The sequence below is a fragment of the Protopterus annectens genome, chromosome 3.part0 (genome assembly GCF_019279795.1).
Source record: "Protopterus annectens isolate FY-2018-M chromosome 3.part0, PAN1.0, whole genome shotgun sequence".
Classification (NCBI taxonomy): domain Eukaryota; kingdom Metazoa; phylum Chordata; order Ceratodontiformes; family Protopteridae; genus Protopterus; species Protopterus annectens.
In genome coordinates this window covers 533,443,128-533,460,562 of record NC_056731.1, presented here as the reverse complement: position 1 = coordinate 533,460,562, position 17,435 = coordinate 533,443,128, and the positions used below count along the sequence as shown (strand labels likewise).

The 17,435-nt window shown below is 44.7% G+C and overlaps 1 protein-coding gene across 1 annotated transcript in view; it reads left to right on the top strand.

Moving 5' to 3' along the window:
* The window catches only part of LOC122796865 (programmed cell death 6 interacting protein), a 1,552,575-nt gene that overhangs the window by 1,337,116 nt on the left and 198,024 nt on the right, over positions 1-17,435 (top strand). The gene's annotated exons all lie outside the window — the stretch shown is intronic.

Genomic DNA, 17,435 nt, shown 5'->3' with positions numbered 1-17,435 from the left:
TTGTACCTACCATAAATGTAGATGTCCGATAGGAATGCATCTGCAGTCAGGATTACCCACCCACCTTCCCCTCTGAGGTACTCCTAGGGTATTTGCCAGCTTTCAGCTAGCTTGGGGGGGATCTATTATGGTGTATTTGTTTGTATATATGTACATACATGCTTATTTTTTGTGTTTGCTCTCTACTATTTGGAATCATTGGCATTTATCCAAATTTAGCCTTCCAAGAGGGCACCTGGCATCTGGGGCAAGAAACACTGAGGAAAATGGCGTCGGCTGATGCCTTTATACCCGAATAACTGCAGCTATGACGTCGGGTGAAGTGCGACACCAGCCGAGGCCAGACCCAGACTTTGGAATCCGGCCGACCGAAGGGCTGCCTGATGACAGGACAACCCATTTGTAAGGACTGCAGATGCATTCCTCTCGGACATCTACATTTATGGTAGGTACAAAACTGTACTTTCTGACTCGGGGCTAAATCTTGATGTAAAGATGTTATTACTTTTAGCCAGAAATTAGATACTGCATCTGGGCCTGGAATTTTCCTTTAAGGAGCTTTTCTTAATTTTTAAATTTCTCTGGCTGTTACTTCATCCCATTTTATATTCTGTACATATGAACTTCTTAATATTTCTTTTACTAATACTGTCTCATCAGCATCTTTGTTGTGGTCCACAGGATCTTTTAGATCTTTCTGCAAAATGTGTCTGTTTCTTCGTTTTAGTGGTACATATGGGTTTTCCCTGCCATGAAAGCCCAACATCTGCTAGTATACCAAAGCCTACAAAAGTTTTATGGCACGCTGGACTTCAGATGTATGGTCCCCACATTGCCTGGGTCATAAAAGTGACATCTGGGCATGTCTTCCTCAGAACTTCTTTGCCACCAGTCCAAACACATCTCCAGATCATCAGTCTGAACGCCTGCATCGTTTTCCGCCAGTTTGAACGCATTTTTCGTTCTTTGATTTCGCCTACATCTGCCTGCTGGTGGCGAGCCATTTCTTATAAGTACCCCGTAGTGGTTTTGTTTTTCTGTGTTTTTGTTACTTAGGGGGGTTACTGACTTCAAGGAAGGGTAAATGCCAGTGTGGGAGACAGAGTACCCACAAGGACCGCCAAGATAAGTGTCTCTTGATTAGGAGCCTCTCACGACCATAAGTCCTGCCCAGTTTGTCAGGCTTTGTTCCTAAGACCCTCCAGAGTAGGCACTTTCCTTTCCTTGTTCCTTGAGAACGAGCATCATAAGCTTCTTGCGAAGGAAACAATGGAAGGAACTTCCCACCCCACGAGTTTGCTGTTAGCGAAGAAGGTGAAAAAAACTAAAACCAAAATCTTCTGCTGTCCAACCTCCATTGGACATTGTTACTGAGTTGATTGAGAACCCAAAGACCTGCCTGGCCTTGTCATTGGATCATTCTGCCATGACCAGTTTACAGGCCGGAGAGGAACAGTGCCAGCACATCCACTGAGGCTATGCCGGCATCTGTTTCGGTCGTTGAGGGGGAACCGTGGCTGATTCTTTCCAAGGGGCCTAGGGGAGTTCCTCAAATTCTACTCCGGGAAGAAGTGCTTACTATGGTTATTGAATGCAGGGCTTCTCCGGGGCCTTCACAATTCTTTAAGGATGATGTACCTTTAAAAAAAAAAAAAAAAAATCAAAAGACCAAACATATTTCTCCTGCTCCTAGGGACCCTCAATCTGAGTGACAGGCTTTTACTCAAGTTTATTTAATGCTTTAATTAGCTTAAAACCTCCCTCAGGGGGTTTCTATTCTTAATGCTGTGGCTCTTCCTCTCCACATAAAAGGCCCAGGGACCAAGATGCCTCTGAAGAAGACTCAGATACTGATGAGGAATCCTTTGCTTATTTTTCCCTAATTCTTTCTGCTTTGAACTATGGGTCACAGGAAGAAGAATCTAATAGTCCTGAAGCCCTTCGAAGAAATTTCTTTTGGGGACGCCATCACTAGAATGATGGTATTTTTAAATGTGTTTGTGCTCCGGTTTCTGGCATTCACAAAAGGTTTTATGACGTAGAATTAAATTATTCTGTTTATCTAAGTTATGCAATCTGAACTAAATTATTACTTGCACAAGTATGGGAACTGTGAATTGCGCCATCTATCCTGTCTTAAAAATGTTGGTGGGTAAGTTATCTATGTGTATTTATATCTGTGCTGTTTAGAATTTATTCCATTATAAGTTTGCTTCACCCTCTTGTGAAAACTGTTTTTCGATGCACATGAGCCTGAAGCAATGAAATTTCATCCAGTGATCCATGGCATTTATTGACCTGAATGACAGTGAAGTTTACTTTGACTTTGAGTTGTTACAAATGGAAACTCCTAAACCTTCTGCTGTTCCTCCCTTTGTGGCTGTCTTGTTGAATGCTTTCTGTAATCCATCTAAAGCTCCTGATTCTCTTCCTCCTGCTGTCCAGGAACCACAGATTATATAGGGTGTCTGAGAATTGTAGCTTTTTGTATAAATGCCCTGCTGCTGACCCCTATGTGGTGTCTGTAACTTTTGTCAAGCCTTCTGTCCTCCTAAGCTACTCCCTTCTGACAAGGTTCGCAGAACCATAGAAAGGTTAAGTAAGTAAGAAGGAATACACCTCTGCCACCTTAGCTTTTTAGGGCTATTGTTTATCAGACCCATATGTTTAGATATATCCTTGCCCTCCTTTCTCAGGCTTGTCAGCTTATCTCAGATCTTCCAGACTCAGAGGGTAAAACTTTTGCTCTGTCCTTGTTAAGGACTTTCTCTCAAGTGGTTAGGCATTCCATCAAATGCAGCTGTGATACTGCAGATGCTTCTTGTAGGCGTGCTGCTTTTGGTTCTGTGATAAGAAGGTATGCTTGACTTAGGCTTCAAGCTTTACCTGAGGATATCAATGCAAAATTGATGGATGTCCCTCTTGACAATAAGCAAAACTGCTACTAGTTTAAGTCTCCAAGTAAAAGGCAAGGCCATGCAGGAACCTAAACATGTCTTTGTCTCCCCTGTGCCTAAATTTCCAAAGAACCTGTCTTAAAAAAAACTATCTTTCTTCGCAGGCAGTCTAGGCCTTCTTCTAAGGGCAAAAAGAGTTGTAAGAGGGCTTTTCCTGCTAAGGCTACTCAGACCTTAGGGATTCAGAAGCCTCCTTTCCTTATAAACCAGGAGTTGTGTGACTATCCATCTCTTCCCAAACAAATTCCTCTTTCTTTTTGCCGTTCTTTTTCTCCACATATCTGGCTTCAGGTTACTACGGATTCTTGGGGTGCTCTTTGTCTCTCACTGTTGCAGTCCTGACTTGTGGGAATTTCCTGCCGTGGAAGCCCTTGGCCAGTCCGACTACCAGAATAAAAGTCTTCCCTCCATCTATGACTGGTGTGCTTGACAGCTTAGGTCATTAACTCATTTCTTTCTTGCCGTTGGAGCCCAAAGCAGATAGTCTGTGCCAGAGTAAAAACTTCTAAAGTGAAGTACCCCTTTGGGGAACTTTCTTTTTCTAAAGTAGTGTCAGTGAAAGTTAACTGCATCCTGTGTTACTTGTTTAAGCCCTTCACACGACAATCCAAAATGTAATTTCTGCACCCAACTCAATTCCAGAACTATTAGGAGTAGGGTGGACATTTTACAAAGATGTTTTTTTTTTTTATAAACACCTTTATTGAATTATCACTTGTGACATAGGCATATGTACATTTATATAAAAGTAATGAAACTGTATTAAGTTAAAAATTAGCAAATATTATGCTTCACATAGATTGCTATATGTTATATATCCTAAGCAACATTACATAAATTATTCAGTTCCTCTCCCTTTTTTAAACAGGAAACATCTTTATTAAACCATCACTTATGACGTAAACAATCATACATTTATATGAATGAAAACAAACCACACGGACAGAATCCTAGTTGCAAGCATTTTACATCACAAACCATACTGACACACTCCCAGTTGCAAACATTATGCATCACGTGTAATCTACCCAATCGTGTTCAGTCAAACATTGCATAGCTCATTTAAGTCCTGCCTTCTTTTAAACCTCATTCCTTCCCTGTATGTATTGTTCTTATAATTCCCATTAATGTAATTTTAGCAAGATGTCTTAGCGAGTATCCTGAATGTCCATGTGGGATGGTGTCCATTATGCATCCCAACGGTGATCTGACTAAATGCGAACAGCCAAGCTTAAGCCTTCTGAACAAAACCATTCACCATTAGATAGTCCACCACAGCTGATTATCACGGAGGCCGGTGAGGCACCTTTGCAGCCCCTCCTGCAATTGCGATAAAGGATGAGGCCTCTACCGAGACCCTCTCAGAGGTTGGTATGCTGTCAGAACCCTGTACACTGTCACCAGTTGCTATATGACGTTTGTTGGGTGGGTCTGAGACTGCTAAGATCACAGCTGTACCATTATACCTCAGAGGTATTCAGAAGTCCAAGTTTCCAATGTCCCCAGGCCAAAACAAAAACCTACAACTACGAAATCTTCCGATCTTTCCAACCCTTCTGGCTGTCAGTCTCAAAAGGAATTTGTTAAATTGACAGAGGACCTACTTTCCCTCGTAAGGGGCAGACACCATCCCCCCGAATGTACCTCTGGGAAATGGAGGAAATAGACTGTCCCTGAGGTTCTTACTGACCCCTTTGAGACCAACAGGACTCCAACCAAGAGGGCTCAAGCTTTGCAGATGACCCTTCCTTGTTTCCCTTTCAGGAGTCTGACTCAGAGGAAATTACCTTTGGTCTCCCCTCTGGAGGACATATCCTTAGGGGAACTTTTACATTGGGAAGAACAAGATTAAACCCTACCCAAGATAAGAGTCAGAGAATTCCTTCTCTAGAACTGAAATCCCTGGCAGCACCCCCAATTTAGGAGGTGGTTGATGTCTTTCTAGAATTGTCTTTGAGACCAGATACCCTTCCCCCTGCACCCAGAAAATCTGACACTTTCTACAGCTTTGTGGCTTCACATAAGCACCTTTTCAATAACCTTTCAGCAGATCCACAGATTTTTTTGGTCCTGGACTCCAGGGTTCCAGAACCAGCACTCCCAAGAATCCTGTACCCAGTGATATGCAGAGTAGAGCCCTTGAAAGATCTGTCGAGAAGTATACACTTCTGACACAATATCTATGAGGGCATTGAACTGCCAGTTCCACTTAATAAAACACCAAGAGTCACTGGAGGATCAGATGAAGCAAAAACTTTTGACCATTGAAAATAAGGTCTTTGCTCAAGAATTAATGGGTATTTGCAGTTTCACTTCACAACTGATCAGCCATTCCTTGCAATGTGGGTTTGATGCTTTACAGACTGCCAGCAGGGCCATAGCCATTGGGTCTGTCATTAGGAAGCACACATGGCCAAGAGAGCAAGACCTCTCAGAGCATGAAAAGTCCAAACTTTTGGACGTTTCCTTGGATAAGGAGCGACTCCTTGGCCCACAAGCAGTAGCTATTCTCAAAGAGTTTGAGGACAAAGCTAAGTTAAGGCAGACAGCCACATCCCTTGTACAGGTGCAGTCCCCACATTTCAGCAGAAACTACACCACCAAGCTCTGCACTTTTTCTCCCTGACCCACTGCAGGCTAAAGGAAGGCCCACAGCCTAAGGGGTCACACTTAGTGCCAGGGACTCAGCCAAGACTACTTATCTACCCCATCTCCAGGGACTTCCTCTACCCTAGTCCCTGGGAGGGAGGCATTGTGATCCTTTCATAGCATGTACCTCTCCCTTTCCTACAATCACCCCCCCCCCCCCAAAAAAAAAAATTTGAGAAAGAATGTCACTTTTCAAACAATTTGGCCCTTTCTCTTTTTAAGTCTTAGGACTTCTGTCTGCTGTTTGCAGGTGTTTCAACCTTCACCTCTCCTGAACTGTGTCCTACACTATGGGTTTCTTAGGACCCCTGTCCTCTAAGCACGCTTCTTGCTGGTTCCCAGTAGGGGATCAAGCTGAGGATTACTGGGCCGTTAGCTAATTCCAAATTTTTACCATTTGCACCATATGCTTTTTGACTACTTCAATGTTCCACCGGGTAGTAACTTAGCACTTAGTCATTAGCATGGCACTACTCAGCTGAAGCTTGGTTACAAACAGACCTTAGTTGCTTCATAGCATCCCTTCGATTGGGAATTGGTATATTGGTTAAGGGTTTGATTCACTGACACAAGGAGTTTCATTCTCACCTTGGGAAACAGAATTGGGGAAGACATAGATTGGCCTGTTAAGAAAGCTGGACTACTAATCAGTTAGGAACCCAGAATCTGAAGCTCGCCCTCAAACAAAATTTGGTTCTATTGTAGGAGTCATTTGGACCATTTGCCTAACTTCCTGCCCCAGGCAAGGTGACACCCCCCCCCCCCCGCAACCAACAGTTCAGTGCATTGCAATCAGCCTGTTTGACATAAATCCTTGCAGAGGAAAAAGTAGTGACCCCAGAAGGAAGTGGTTTGTACAGTAAAGCCAAAATAGAGCATGCTTTGTGCAATGGACTCTGGGAGACGTGACCTCATCTTCTAAAAATTATATCTTCCTACAGACAGGAACTTCTCTAAACCCTGTCCGACTTTCTTTATAGCCACTTCCATCTCCCTGCTCCCCAAGCTGGGATGGACATGAGGAGACCTCTGTGGCACCTTCACAAAGTAGGGGGCCAACAGCCAAAACTTTCTTCGGTTAGAAAAGACTTGTACCTGGCCTAAAAGGGCATTCATGTGTGGTATACCTAGGACTATCCTCTAACCTCAAACCTTCCACTCATCTAACAGCAATCTCAAACTTTAATCCTCCAAAGACTACTTCAGTTACTTTCTTATTACTGTTACTAATGTAAAGGAAGTGAATAAGCTGTTGGACGGTAGAAGCTTCGATCAGCTGAAAGGGCTTCTCTTGCACCCAAGACAGAAGCCAAACCAAAAGGCACTATTCGTGCTCACAGAAAACCACATCCTCACATATGGCACAAAAATGTAGGGAGAGAACCATTTCTACCCTCACCATCTAGCTATGTGGATAGATTTACTGTCTCCCCACCCCCATCTAACCGTAGGGGATAGCACCAGTGGACTTGATTCATTCAGAGGGTGCTGTACCAAAAAGCAGACAAATCAGAAGTATGTAGGCACCCTCAAGTGGCAGTTGCTTGGGAGATTCCTCTCATGGCTGAGGGATGGGGACCCCACAGATGGGACTCCTCACAACTAGGGAAAGCACACAGTGAAGCTGAGCTTTTATAACAATATCCTCTTTCCCAAGAATACTCAGAAATCACAAAACTGCTTGACTGGCTTAAAGCACCAGTTTGATCAATCCTACTCTGATACTTTCTTCTCCTTAGCCTTCCTGCTAACCCTCTCCCTATAAGCATGGAGCATACTTTCTTACTCAATTAGTTCGATAGTTGCTGTCTCAAGGGGGGGGGTGTCTGTTTCTTTGGCTTCAGGTGTTATTTCACTGACTTTGGAGACAAAACTCAGGGCTCCCAAGTATGATCCTAATAACACTTCCCCTCCTTTCCCACTTCTGTGCATTAGCGTGAGCAAGACATCTTAAGGAAAGCCAGGAGGCCTAGCTCCAGAAAAGCATGGGCAACATAAGTTTTTTGTACTGGGTATGTACAGTTCTGTCAGGACCTAAGCTGGGCCAAAATCCCTGTTCCTCTCAGTCCTACTCTTAAATCCTCTTTCTCTAGGCTTTTCTCACCCATCCTGCAGGGCTCAGGTTTCAGCTGTTTTAGCCTTCATACTCTCACACTTGCCTACGTTTATTCATCCTCTGGTAGGGCCTTCTACTCCTGCCCCTTCCCCCCCAGGTAAACTCGCACCATCCTTCTGCTTAACCCTTGTCTTAGAAAAAAATAGAATCTTCTGACACTGAACGCTGCCTGCTTGTTTCCTGAATCTCCAGATGGGGAATCTCTGACTTTCTAGGCTCTCAGTCCTAATCCTGTCATCAACCCATGCTGGGGACTGATGTCTCCTTTTTTCTAGCCAGGCACATACCTCTCTTCTCCCCAAATCTTCAGTACAGAGGGAAGGGTACCCTTCCTTGCTCAAAACTTCCATAGTCTGCTATACTATGGCCACTATAAAACTCATCAGATTTTTCTGGCCGTTGAAATTTTACCAGTATTTCCCTCAGTGAGGGAGATCCTGCATATTGCAGGCAATTTCCAAAGTGATCGCTTTCTCCCTATATCTTTCCCAGTGCACTCTTTTTATCATCCGGAAAGGATATCTCCTGTGTTTGGAAGGAGCCTTTACGTTGGGACAGCTGGGCCATCTACTACCTTCATGCAGGTCATACCTACCAAGAGAAAGAGGAACCTGCCATCTGATCATCTGTACCCTGCAATACCAGACACTACTCCAGTTCAGTTTTTAATATTTAGTTCCCTTCAGACCTCCCTTTTTCATCCTACTGCACCACCTCTCTCTCTTAAGCTTTGGGAGTCTTCCCACAAGTCAGGACTGCAACAGTGAAATACGAAGAATATATTACATTTGTGTACGCTTACCATAAATGTAGATGTTTGATTGTATTCACTGTTGCAGTAGTCTTCCCCTCCCTCCCCCCACAGTAGCCTTCAGGGAGGCTATTAGATGTCCTTCATGTTTCACTGTTGCAGTCATTACATTTGGGTAATCTGCTGGCAGGTTGCCCTCAGTCGGCCTGAATAACAAAGTCTTGGGTCTTGTGTCGGTTGCCGTCTCCTCTTCCATGACATCAGGTCGTCAGGGGTATAAAACATGCATCCGACGCCATTTTATTCAGTCTTTCTTGCTGTGCGGTGCCCGAAGCAGAAGCAGTTCGCAAGTGCTGGTCGGCCGACTCCTGAAATTTTCGCATTCCAGTTTCAGAACCGAAGTCTTCAACTAAAGCTAAGTACCCCATTGGGGAAACATTTTCTTGCTCCTTACCAATGTCAGTAAAAGTTAATAATTGCATTACTTGTGGGAAGCAAATACCTCATAAGGATTTTCATTTGTACTGTATTCCCTGCCTAGGCCCAGATCATAACGTGCCTTGCTGTCGGTTTTGTGCTATATTTAACCAGCGCACTATTAAGCATCGGTATATTTTTGCTTCAAAATATTTTGGATCCAGATATAATTACCGTAAAATGTCGTTGGTTAGAAATCCGACTACCAGAGTTCACAAAAAACGCAAAGAAAAAGAGACAGTCGAGGTCCAAAACCGATGACGAAGCTTCTCCTAAGCCAGTCACCGGTTCGCCGGTACTCAATGAGGCGCTTTCGCAGCCCCTGATACCCACTTTTGAGTCGCAGGCCTCTACCGAGACCCATGCGGAGTCTGGTATGCTGCGAGATTCTCAGAGTATTGAACCCGCGGATGTCTCTCCCTTGGATGGGTCCGGAGCCGCTGAGCAGGCACCGGCTTCTAAGGGTGTTTTTAGGCCTCAACATTTTTATATAAAAATAACGCCAGCTTCAAAAACTTATTCCAGGTCTAAAAAACTGACGCATGAGCCACGTGCTCAGGCCCCTATGCATAAAAAAAAACAGATGATCAAAATGGCTGAGGACTTAATTACCTTGATCAGGGGTTCCCAACCCCCCCCCTGCTAAGAGGCCTAGGCAAGACACTGACTATGAATCTTCAGATCAGGTTTCCATTTCTTCTGATTCCTCTTCTGATCAGGAATTTTCTATTCCACCTTATGAGGATTTAAATGCAGAAGAATCCATCCCATCTGCATCTCCTCTTGAGGATTACTCTTTTGGGGAAACCTTGCATACTTTAAGGGAACATTTTCATTGGGAGAGTCAGGATTTTTCTGAATCAAAAAAAGAGGCTTGGGGATTTCCTTCTTCTTCCTCCTCAGCATAGACCTTTGGCAATACCTCCAGTATTAGACATTGTTGATGTGTTTTCGGAATCAAGCATGGCTCCTGATTCCCTACCTCCGGCTCCTAGTAAGCTAGACAGATATTACAGGGTTCCTGACTCCCACAAATTTCTATTCAAAAATCCTGCTGCTGACCCTGATGCTATCTCACAGGGTCCCAAAGGTGTAAAGGTCTCTACAGCCAAAAATCATACCCCTTCTGACAGAGATTCCAGGGCGCTGGATAGATGGGGAAAGAAGGTTTATACATCTGCAACCTTAGCAATTAGGGCCTTAAACTGCCAGTTTCATATGCTTAAATATCAACAGCATGTTATGGGCTTATTGAAACAGGAAATTATGTAGATTTCTGATTGTGTGGAAAATAAAGAATTACAGGAATTATTTCATGCAGCAGAACAGGTTAGAAAGCATACTTTGCAATGTGGTTTTGATTCCTTGGATGCCTCTTGCAGGGCCGCAGTTACTGGATCTGTGATTAGAAGGCATGCCTGGCTCAAGGAGCAAAATCTGCCTGATCATGTTAAAGCTAAATTGTTGGATGCCCCTTTACAGCATGATACTCTGTTTGGTAATAAGGCAGAAGAGGTTTTAAAGAAAATGGAAGACAAAGCTAAATCTATGCAAACTGTAAAAGATTTCTTACAAGTGCAGCCACCCAGGCACTGCACTGGCCTACAAAAAATTGGTCCTTTCCTGTGTACAACAGAGCCTCTCAAGGCAAATCCAGGCGCTCAAAAGGCTCAAGATACCCATCACAGGGTTCTTACAGGTCAAAGCAATGGGGTGCCTTCACCTCCAAATCTGGAGGAAACAAAGCACAACCCTACAGTAAGCAGTCTCAATGACTTCCCTCTATCTTCACCAAGCCACTTATCTTTTGGCAGCCCCCTTGGGGGGAAAATTAGCACTTTATGCTCAAAACTGGCAGTTAATTACCCAGGAAAAGTGGGTATTAAACATTGTATCCCAGAGGTACAGATTTCATTTCCATACTTTGCCAATTCCAGACGGTTGGCCAGATCTGTCACAAAATCAATGGACAGAGGCTCAGAAACAAGTTACGTCCCTCATGGATATGGGGGCGATTCAGCCAGTACCAGAACAGGGAAAAGGACAAGATTTTTATTCAGGACTTTTTCTGGTACCCAGAAAAGACCATGCCTGGCATCCAGTACTGGACTTACCGATTTTGAAAACGTTCCTGGACATTCCAAAATTCAAAATGCTGACTTTACAACAGCTACTGCCTATGCTGGGCAGGAACACTTGTATGTCCTTCAAGAATGCAACTGCAGTCCTTACATATGGGTTGTCCTGCCTCAGGCAGCCCTTCGGTCGTCCGGATTCCAAAGTCTGGGTCCGGCGTCGGCTGATGTCGCCTCCTCCCCGACGTCAGAGCGGCTGGGGTATAAAAGCATCAGTCGACGCCATCTTCTTCAGTCTTTCTTGCCGCGCGGTGCCCGAAGCAGAAACAGTTCGCAAGTGCTGGTCGGCCAGCTCCTGTGTTTTCAGTTACCGAAGTCATCAAAAAGCTAAGTACCCCATTGGGGAACCTTTTCTTGCCTCAGCCGATGTCAGATAAAACTGCAAAAGTTAATAACTGTTTGTCTTGTGGTAAACAAATACCTCATAAGGACTTCCATTCTTACTGCCTTCCCTGCCTTGGCCCAGACCACGACGTCTCGGCCTGTGCTGCCTGTGCTTGCTTCAATAAGCGCACACTCAGGCGCCGGGCAGAATTTGCTGAAGACTTTTTTGGGGAAAATTACTCCTATATCATGCCGTCGGAACAACCGACAACACATATTTCCAAAAAACGGAAGGACCGGGACCGACATTCTCGGCCCGCGACTTCCACCGACACCATGCCAAAACCTACCGCGAGTGCATCGGTCTCTGCGGAGGCGGTAATTCAACCGCTCCAGACCGACGATGCCGCTTTACCGATCACTTTGGTCCCGGAGGCTACCCCGGTGCCGATTGTTGTTTTTCCTCCTGAAACCGAAGCCCAAGATTTGCCTGACACCATACCGGTGGACAAAGTTACTCCAGCACGTGGGGCAGCTAGGCCTCCGGTATCTATGTCCATCAAGGCCTACACACGTGCTAAGGCTGCCAGCCTGGCTAAGTCTCACCCTCCTAAATCTTTTTCTCAGGGTCCCACTTCTGATAAACAGATCATGACTTTAGCTGCAGATCTAATTTCCTTAATCAGAGGCTCCCAGGCTCATCCAGACAGAGGTTCTCAGCCGCCTGCAGACAAAAGGCCCAGGGTTGAGCAGACAGATCCCCTTTCCTTAGATGAAGCCTCTGGTGACTCAAACCACTCAGATTCCCAGGAAGAATCCTTCCAGGCCTACGAGGATTCTGATGCTGAGGAATCTATTCCATCTGCCTCTCCTGCTGAGAATATTTCTTTCGGGGAAATTCTCCACTCCATGAGAGAGCATTTTCAGTGGCAGGGCCAGGAATTCTCAGATTCCAGGAAAAGGCTTCGTGCTTTCCTTAAGTTACCCCAGCACAGGCCTTTAGCTATCCCACCAGTGTTAGATGTATTGGATGATGTGTACTCAGACTCTAGTGCTTCTCCTGATTCTCTCCCTCCTGCTCCTGTCAAGCCAGACAGATATTACAGGGTTCCTGAAACCCATAAACATCTCTTTAAGGCCGATTCTGTTTATCTAGAAACTATTTCCCAGGGGCCCAAAGGTGTGGCCACTTCCACGACCAAAAATCCTTTGCCCGCAGACAGGGAATCTAGGTCCCTGGAGAGGTGGGGTAAAAAAGTTTATACCTCAACCACCCTTGCCATGAGGGCCTTTAACTGTCTTTTTCATATGTTTCAGTATCAGGATTTCCTGATGGATGATTTGCAGAAAAAGTTAGCCTCTCATGAGCCTTTAGATAGAAAGGCCTTGCAGGATTTGGTTCATAATACACAGCAGGTTAGCAATCATTTTCTTCAGTGTGGTTATGGTGCATTGGAAGCTTCATGTAGGGCAGCTATGACAGGGGCCATCATACGTAGACATGCTTAGTTGAAAGAACAGGCTTTGCCAGATCATGTTAAAGTAAAGCTTCTAGATGCACCTCTGGAAAAACACAAGCTATTTGGTGCTAATGCTCAGGATGTGTTAAAATCAATTGAGGAAAAGGCTAAATCAGTACAAACAGTCAAAGATTTCCTCCAGGTTCAGCCACCAAGGTTCAGCAGGAATTGGCCTTCGAAGAATTGGTCCTTTCCAGACACTGACAAGTTCCAAAGGGGAAAAAACAGGCGTGCTCGAGGTAGAGGGCAATACCGAGGCTCCTACAGGGCCGCCAATGGCAACCGACTAATCAGAGAAGTGGCGCAGGAACCTCTACTGCTCCACAGGGACAATCACAATGACTTGACTTTGACACCGCCGACCAAGGCTCAAAGAGAAGCACCTTTAGGCGGAAAATTATCCTTATTTTCAGAAAATTGGCACATTTTAACGAAGGACAAATGGATTCTGGACATAATAGACCAAGGTTACAGGTTCCACTTCATACTTTACCAACAAGACAAGGCATGCCAAACCTGCCACAAAATCAAAGGGCAGAGGCACTCATACAAGTTTCAAAGCTGCTACAAATCAAAGCAATAGAAAAGGTTCCTCCTCAGGAACAAGGCCAGGGATTCTACTCAAGACTGTTCCTTGTTCCAAGAAAAGAAAAGCAATGGAGACCTATACTGGACTTATCCGCTCTAAACACTTTTCTCATTGTGCCAAAATTCAAAATGCTGGCGCCCAGCAACTTCTTCCCATGCTGGGCAAGGGGTCTTGGCTGGTTACTCTGGACCTCAAGGAGGCATACCTGCATGTCCCAATCAGACACAGTTGCAGAAGATACCTCAGATTTCTTGCAGGGTCAGAGCATTATCAATTCTCAGCATTGCCTTTTGGCTTATCTACTGCCCAGAGTATTCACAAAATGCCTGGCATCAGTAATTGCACACTGCAGACTCCAGGGGATACAAATATACCCTTACCTGGACGACTGCCTTATACAAGCGGACAGCAAGCAAGCCTTGATAAGAAACTTGAACTATGTCATTCACTTGCTACAGGCTTTGGGATACACAGTCAACATTCAAAATCAAGACTACTGCCATCCCAACAAATAATTTTTCTAGGAGCCAAACTGGACACAAACTCACAAATGGCTTTCCTCACAGAAGAGAAACAAGAACAACTGCCAGATTACTTCAAAAGCCTAGCAAAGCATACCCAGATGACTGCAAGGAAAATCCTGCAGGCCCTGGGTTTCATGGCATCTTGCATTCTCCTGATTCCACTGGCAAGACTACACATGAGAAAACTACAATGGTACCTAAAAAGTTTATGGTCTCAACACAGCCACAACTTAGAAGCAATTATTCCACTCATTCCATGTCTACAAAAGGAATTTTTGTGGTGGGCTCAAGCAAGCCAGCTAAACAAAGGCATGTCTTTCAACAAACCTCAAACAAGCCAAACCATTACAACAGATGCCTCAGATCATGGATGGGGGGCGCACATGGAGGGCAGATGTATTCAAGGGCAATGGGCGCCCCGGGAAGTGCATCTACACATCAATCAAAAAGAGATGTTGGCAGTAATTCATGCAATCGAGGCCTTCGGAAAATTTCTTCAGCAAGGTCATCTGCTAATAAAGACTTACAACACCACTGTTATGTGGTACATAAACAAACAGGGAGGTACTCATTCTTACCCCCTCTGCAGGCTAACAATGGCTCTTTGGGAAAAGTCACTGAAACTGAACATACAGTTGCAATCCCAGTTTGTTCCAGGCAAGGACAATGTTCTGGCGGACAGTCTAAGCAGAAACATCTTGGACCCGCACGAATGGATGTTGCATCCAGACATTTTTTCACAAATAACTCATGCATGGGGGAGGCCGGACATAGATCTTTTTGCCTCACACCTCAATCATCACCTGAAGAAGTTGTGCTCGAGGACACACCATCCTCAAGCCTGGAGAATGGATGCTCTCTCCTTCAGCTGGAACTCTCTAACAATGTATGCATTCCCACCTCTACTATTAATGACCAAGGTGTTACTGAAGATCAAAGCAGAACAACCGAAAGGCATTTTGATAGCTCCAGATTGGCCAAGACAACACTGGTATCCATTACTAAGGAGCATAACTCGTACCAAGCCGTGACCCCTGCCTCAATGGCCTCTGCTTTTGACTCAGCACAATTACAGGACGGTTCATCCCAACCTGCAAACTCTACAGCTGGCAGCTTGGAGGGTTCCATGACTTCTCCCCATATCTCTCTCTCCAAGGAAGTTCAAGAGATCTTACTGGAAGCACGCAGACCTTCCACCAGAAAAACTTATTCAGCCAAATGGAAGAGATTCAACATCTGGAATGCCAACAAGGGTCAGGATGCATCAGTAATGAGCATCCCACAGATACTAGAATACTTGGCAGAATTGCTACATAAAGGCCTTTCATATTCTTCCATAAAGATGCACGCTTCAGCAATTTCAGCAAAATACAACAGTGATCCACCAGTGTTTTCACATTCTTTGCTAAGACGGTTTCTAAGAGGGATAAAGAATATAAAACCTCCCAGAAAACCACCGGTGCCTGCATGGGACCTCAACTTCGTGTTGGAAAAGTTAACTCTTCCTCCTTTTGAGCCAGCAGCCTCTTCAGAATTGCAATTTCTCTCCTGGAAAACAGTTTTCCTGTTGGCAATTACCTCAGCAAGAAGAGTCTCGGAGATACAGGCCTTCATGGCAGTACCTCCATTTCTCATTTTTCATCAGGACAGAGTTTCCTTAAGAACCAATCCCTCATTCATGTCAAAAGTGATATCCAGGGTGTCTTTAAATCAAGCAATTCACCTGCCTACCTTCTTTCCCAATCCTCAAAATAAAGGAGAAAAGCTGCTGCACACTTTGGAAATACACAGACAACTGCGCTACTACTTGGACAGAACAAAAGCCAACAGAAAGTCTGACCAACTGTTTGTAGCTTACGCTGCTGGAGTACAAGGAAAGGCAATTTCCAAACAAACAATTTCAAAATGGATAGGACACTGCATCAGATTCTGTTACTCTTTCCATGGAAAAGGTGTGCCAGCCAATATCAGGCCACACTCCACCAGAGCTATAGCCACCTCCACAGCCTTTCTAAGAGGGGAGGCTACAAAGGACATTCTAGAAGCTGCTACATGGAGCTCCGTGCATACATTTTCCAAGCACTACAACCTGTTTTATATTCCAGATCCCGAGCAGGCTTTGCTTCGGCAGTCCTGCTGGGCATTTTAGCTACACCATCTCTATCTTAGAGCCTACCACCCCCAGCTTGGCTATGGTATTCTACCCATATGTAAGGACTGCAGTTGCATTCTTGAAGGACATAGTACAGTTTTGTACCTACCATAAATGTAGATGTCCGATAGATATGCAACTGCAGTCAGGTTTTCCCTCCCTCCTACCCCTCTATATTTTCTACTTTTTGGGTCCAGTTCCCTTTTCAAATTAGCTGGGGATATCTGTTAGGGTGTATCTGTTTATTACTGTTGTGTATGTCTGGAATTTTTTATCCAGCCTCTGAATTTAGCCTTCCTTGGAGGACACCTGGCATCTGGGGCAAGAAACACTGAAGAAGATGACATCGACTGATGCATTTATACCCCAGCCGCTCTGACGTCAGGGAGGAGGCGACATCAGCCGACGCCGGACCCAGACTTTGAAATCCGGCCGACTGAAGGGCTGCCTGAGGCAGGACAACCCATATGTAAGGACTGCAGTTGCATATCTATCGGACATCTACATTTATGGTAGGTACAAAACTGTACTTTAGTGACTCTACACTTAAAAGAGGCATACCTGCATATCCCAATAAGGGAATCGTGCAGAAGGTACTTACGCTTCAAGCAGGTTTTTTGCATTACCAATTCTCTGCACTGCCCTTTGGCTTATCTACTGCGCCCAGGCTCTTTACAAAGTGCCTGGCACCAGTAATTGCATTTTGCAGACAAAGAAGCATACAGAATTATTCTTACCTGGACGACTGTCTCATTCAAGCAGAGAACAAGGACATTCTTCTTCAACAACTGGCATTTGTAAAAAGGCTTCTAACATGCCTAGGGTACACAATAAACAAAAAGAAACCCCAGCTGGTACCCTCTCAAATAATTACATTCCTCGGTGCAAACTTGAATACATCTGCCCAGATGGTTTACCTTACGCCAGACAAACAAAGGCAACTGACAACTTACTTCAAACAGATGGCAACAAAAACCCAGTTATCTGCTAGAAAAATTCTACAGACTTTGGGGTTCATGGCATCCTGCATTCTACTAATTCCATATGCAAGACTGCATATGAGGAAACTTTAATGGTACGTAAAAAGTTTATGGAGTCAACATTGTCACAGTCTGGAAACAATGATTCCTGTCATTCCCTGCCTACAACAGGAGTTTCTTTGGTGGGCAGAGACATGCCAACAAAACAAGGGACTGTCATTCACTCTACCCCCTGCCACCCAAACCCTAACTAAAAGGGGG